The sequence below is a fragment of the Chiloscyllium plagiosum genome, chromosome 5, assembly GCF_004010195.1.
Source record: "Chiloscyllium plagiosum isolate BGI_BamShark_2017 chromosome 5, ASM401019v2, whole genome shotgun sequence".
NCBI classification, from domain to species: Eukaryota; Metazoa; Chordata; class Chondrichthyes; order Orectolobiformes; family Hemiscylliidae; genus Chiloscyllium; species Chiloscyllium plagiosum.
The window spans coordinates 119,124,689-119,130,404 of record NC_057714.1 but is presented as its reverse complement, the minus strand read 5'-3'; the positions used below and the strand labels follow the sequence as shown (position 1 = coordinate 119,130,404).

The 5,716-nt window shown below is 40.2% G+C and overlaps 1 long non-coding RNA gene across 1 annotated transcript in view; it reads left to right on the top strand.

Moving 5' to 3' along the window:
• Positions 1-254: 254 nt before the first annotated feature.
• The window catches only part of LOC122550371, a 9,335-nt gene continuing 3,873 nt past the window's right edge, over positions 255-5,716 (top strand). The window contains exons 1-2 of the long non-coding RNA XR_006311830.1: positions 255-339; positions 3,557-3,613. This is a non-coding gene — a long non-coding RNA (uncharacterized LOC122550371). The remainder of the gene's footprint in view (positions 340-3,556; positions 3,614-5,716) is intronic.

Sequence of the window (5,716 nt, the reverse complement as noted above, 5' to 3'; positions counted from 1 at the left end):
TGGTACACTGAGGATGCAGGAAGATGAATAGGCTCTAGAATTGTGCACTAAGTTCAGTAATTAATCTATCTAACACAAACTGTATGTTCAAATATAATGTCAGACTACCTGCTATCAAAAGGAATTTGATTTTTGTCTGCAGGGCAAATATTGCTAATTATATCACCAGACAAAGATCAGGATCAAACTTATTATACATGTGTTGTTACAATTATTTTGTTAACCCAATAACTTCTATCATCTTTTTATTAACAGCTATAAGACCTGATACTCGGCGGCCTGGGGACGAAAGACTTTCACAAAGATTTGTTCTTCAAGCTCCTCCAAAGAAGAAACAGGGTAAATTAACAATTAGCTAGTTAAACGTGTGTGGTCAAAGATCAGTCAGCTCAGTTCAGATCGTACACTCTTGCATTAGGAGATTATGGACTCCAAACATTTTGGCTGAGATTTAAAGCTACAATGGCTAATGTTGAAACTGAGTGGCTGCATTTTTTGATTTGCTAATTCATAGTATCAAGTATTTACATGATATCTTGCCTGTCTGTCCCACTATTTAACAGATTCCTGTATATTTATTTCTTTTGGGGATGTTGGTGATATCAAATCTGTCTTTCAAATGCCCACTGCTGGTTGCCTATAGAGGTGATGATAAGCCTTGTTCTTAACAAATTTGAGACATGGGACAGAATTTAATGCCCTCCGATCTTTGTGCAATTTTGTAGTTGGGACAGCCATGTGGTTTAATAGATGTGTTTCAAATTATGATCTTGCTTCTCTTCTGCCTATCTTTGATCAAATCCAGGCCCCAGATGAGGGCTTAAAGTGCTTGCTTAATAGTAATTGTTTGGGTTTGCCAATGGTATACCAGGAAAGGTATAGACCAAAGTGTGAAAGGCAGTTATAAAGATAGTGGTGCGTGTATTAGTCATCACCTTTCAAAATTCTGTATATTCTGGAATGATTCTTGCAGATTAGAAGTTTACAACTGTAAACTCAATGTTTAGGGAAGGAGAGAGATACAATTAGCCATTTGATAGAACAGAACTTGAGCATCATTCAGAAAAGACACATTGTGTGAATTATTTGGAGATGCAGGTGTTGGACTGGGGTGTACAAAGTTAAAAAAAATCACACAACACCAGATTATAGTCCAACAGGTTTATTTGGAAGCACTAGCTTTTGGAGCACTGCTCCTTCATCAGGTGGTTGTTGCTTGTTCTTCATACATTTACCACAAACATGTTTGCCCCAATCTTACTGACATTCAGGAGATCATACATACCGCAACTGTGACACCTGTCCTGCTGTTTTTATGTGCTCAAAGGAACAACTTAATTATTTTCTTCAATTACATATTTACTTATGTTTTTAAGTAGTTTATTAACCTTGCCACCCCAGTTACTATTCTGTGCTGAATTTCAGGAATAGAATAAAAATTAGTCACTTACTGATTTTCGATCTAAACTAACTTAAATAGTAGTTCTCAGGTAATTCTGCATTTATGTTTTCATTTTATTCTAGACAGGCAAAAGATTTATTATCCATATCCACTGCATTCATTGGCAAACAGCACTATGGAACAGGGCTGACTCTACCACCCTTCCTGTATAAATGTAAATCTTCCTTTTCTTTCAAAGATTTCCAGTGATGCTTTTGTTCTCGATAAAGGCTCAGCTATTTCATTTTCTATTGGCCACCCATTTCTTACATAGTCAACATTCCCAAACTTCCTTTTGCCCTCCCAATTTTTCTTGAAATTTCACTTAGTTTTACTTCTTATGACCTGATCATAAGATTTATGATGTGAAGGTGCCGGTGTCAGATTGGGGTGGACAAAGTTAAAAGTCTCATGACACTGGATTGTGGTCCAACAGGTTTATTTCAAACCGCAAAGTTTCAGAGTCCTCGCTCCTTCCTCAGGGAATACATCAGACACAGAATTTATAGTAAAAGATCACAGGGTCATATAACTTATGCAAATGTTTTAAATAAACCTCGAAGGCTTTAATCAATTAGAATGGAGGTGCTGGTTCGATTGATTAATATGTAAATCCCTGCCCCAAAGATAACTCCAGGTTTTATCAGAATAAAGGTAACACCTTAGGTCAGATAATGCATTTTAGGTGTGAGGCCATTTTTCATATCTATCCTGGAACCAGACTGGTTTTATTTCCAAAGTAGAAATTTATGTAATGCCTTATTGACCGACTGTCTACAGATTACAGATTATTTTTGAACAAAATAGAATTTACCTGCAAATTCAAATGTGCAAATGCAATTTCATCCCATAGATTTATTATATGTGAGTGAGAGAGAAGAGAGTGTGTGTGTGTGTGATTGTGTGCGTGTCCGTGTGCGTGTGCATATGTGTGTGTGGGAGAGAGAGTGTGTGTGTGTTCTTGAGAGAGAGAGAGTGTGTATGTGCGTGTGTGTGTGCTTGAGACGAAGTTTGTGTGAGTGTGTGGGAGTATATGCCTCTGAGAGAGTGTGAGTGTGTGTGTGTGTGAGAGAGAGAAAAAGAGAGAGAGAGTGTGTTTGTGTGTGTGTGTATGTGTCTGAGTGTGTGTTTGAGAGAGAGTGTATAGAGTAGTGGGGTCACCTGTAGTGTGACATGAACCCAAGGCCCCAGTTGAGGCCATCCTCATGGGTACCGAACTTGGCTATCAGCCTCTGCTCAGCCTCAGGCACTCTGCGTTGTTGCATATCCTGAAGCCAGCCTTGGAGGTCATTCACCCGAAGATCTGAGGCTGATCCAGACCACTGAAATACTCCCTCATTGTGACAGAACGTCCCTGTCTGATAATTGTTGTGGGATCATTTGCTGTCATAGCGTATGTCCGGTCTCGCCAATGTAACATGCCTAGGAGCGTCCTTACATGTAGGGTATGAAATAGATAACGTTAGCCAAGTCACATGAGTACCTCCTAGGCACGTGGTGGTGGTGTCCCCACATGTAATGATAGTATCCATGTCGATGATCTGCCATGTCTTGCAGAGGTTGCCATGGTAGGGTTGTGTGGTGTTGTGGTCAATGTTGTCCTGAAGGCTGGGCAGTTTGCTGCGAACAATGGTCTGTTTAAGGTTTGATGGTTGTTCAAAGGCAAGAAGTGGAGGTGTAGGGAAGATCTTGGTGAAGTGCTCATCCTCACCAATAAAGTGTTGAAGGCTATGAAGAACATGGCCTAGTCTGTCTGTTCCTGGGAAGTACTAGACGATTAAAGGTACCTTATCGGTTGTATTCTGTGTGTCTCCTGAGGAGGCAATGACAGTTTCTTGTTGTGACATGTTGGAACTAGCAATCGATGAGTTGAGCATCTAATCCTGTTCTGATGAGGGCATCCCTCAACACTTTCAAGTGTTTGTCATGCTTCCCCTCAGCGGAGCATATCCTGTGTATGCATAGGGCTTGTGATTAAACACTTAATAGCCATCTAGGTTTGTTCAGGTTATTTGCATATCTACAATTTTGCATTTTAACATTTGACGTGACAGAACCAGATGTAAATGGGAATAAATATTTATCTCTTCATTTTCCTTCTTTGTTTTCGAGCAGAAGCAAGTGGCCAAGGATCATCAGATGACGTCTGTCCATTACCATACAGTAGTCCATGTAAGCTCTAAGATAAATAATTAAATCAATGATAAGGTTGTTTATAAGAGAATTCTGGAAATAGCAAAAATTAGTTAATGCTTGTGAACAAAACAAAATTGTGGATCTGGGATTTGAAAATGATACAGGTAATTATAATCAAAAGCAAATAAGAAATCTGAGCATTTCTGACAGGGCAACATTTGGTGCTCATCAAAACAAAAACTGAAAGAACTGCAGATGCTGTAAATGAGAAACAAAAACAGAATTTATTGGTAAAGCTCAGTACGTCTGGCATAATTTCTGAGGAAGAGTGACTGGACCTGAAATGTTAACTCTGATTTCTCTCCACAGTTGCTGCCAGACCTGCTAAGTTTTTGTTTCTGTTTTTGTTTGTTATTTGTTGCTTGTTCCTAGTTTCCCTTGACTTGAATAACCTGCACAGCCATTTCAGACAGCATATAAGCTACTTTGCCAAGGTTCGGAGTTACACGTAGGTTAGACCAGATAAGGATGGCTGATTTTCCTCCCTAAGTGGCAAAAGCGAACCAGATTTTTTCTTTAAAAGAACAGCAATCAATGATATATGCCATATTCACAAACACCGAGAATGGATTTCATTTGTATATTACTTTTTAATAATTAATCAAACTTTCCACAAGCTGCCATGGTGGGTTTTGAATCCAGACACTCCAGAATGTTGAGTTACGAGCCCAGTGAGTGTGCTGTAGGCAACCCTACCCAAACCATCCCACATGATACTCAAATGCACTAATTCAATCAATAATAATTGTTAATGCTGTCAGAGTAATCTTTCAGACAGTCCAGATACAATACAGATAGACCAAGCTAAAACTTCATGAATGGAATCTATAAACATCTTTAAAGAAATCCACCATTCTCATTGTTAGACAATATGATTGATTTCTTGTTTAGATAAATGATCTGGAAGATAAGATAAGAAGCATTATTAGTAAGTTTATGAATGACACCAACATTGGTGGAACAGTGTACAGTGAAGAGAGATATCTAGGAGTACAAAGGGATCTTTATCAGTTGGGCTATTGGGCCATGGAGTGGCAATTTAGATAAATGTCTTGAATTGTGTCTTTGGGGCCCTGAGGGAAAGGGTGACCAGCCCCAAATTGTGGTCCACATAGGTACCAACGACATAGGTAGAAAGAGGAATAGGGATGGAAAGTAGGATTTCAGGGAGCTAGGGTGGAAGCTGAGAGCTAAAACAAAAAGAGCTGTTATTTCTGGTTTGTTACCCATGCCACATGATAACGCAGCAAGGAATAGGGAGAGATATCAGCTGAACACATGGCTGCAGGGATGGTGCAGGAGGGAGGGTTTAAGGTACATGGATAATTGACGTTCATTCTGGGGAAGGTAAGACCTCTACAAACAGGATGGTCTTCACTTGAATCAGAGGAGTACTAATATCCTGGGTGGGAAATTTGCTGGAGCTATTCGGATGGGTTTAAATAAGCTCAGCAGGGGGGTGGGAACCTGAGGTGTAGTTCCAGTACACAGGAGGATGAGAGTAGGGAGAGCATGGACAGGATTTCACATTCACAGGAATGTGCTGGCAGACAGCAAGCTGGTTTGAAGTGTTCTACTTCAACGCCAGAAGTATCCGAAATAAAGTAGGTGAGCTTGCAGCATGGATAGGTACCTGAATTTCAATGTTGTGGCCATTTCGGAGACATGGATAGAGCAGGGTGAGGAATGGAAGTTGCAGGTTCTAGGGTTTAGATCTTTCATTAAGAACAGGGAAGGTGGTAAAAGATGTGGCCTTGTTAGTCAAGGACAGTATAACGGTGGCTGAAAGAACTTCTGACGAGGACTCATCTACTGAGGTAGTGTGGGCTGAGGTTAGAAACAGGAGAGGAGAGGTCACACTGCTGGGAGTTTTTTATAGGCCTCCGCAGAGTTCCACGGATGTGAAAGAGAAGATTGGTGAAACAACTCTAGGTAAGAGTGAAAGGAAAAAGTGTGGTCATTAGGAGGGACTTTAACTGCCCCAACATTGACTGGAAATGCTATAACTCTAGTACATCGGATGGAACAGTTTGTGTCCAATGTGTACAGGAGGGTTTCCTGACACAGTATGTCGAAGGG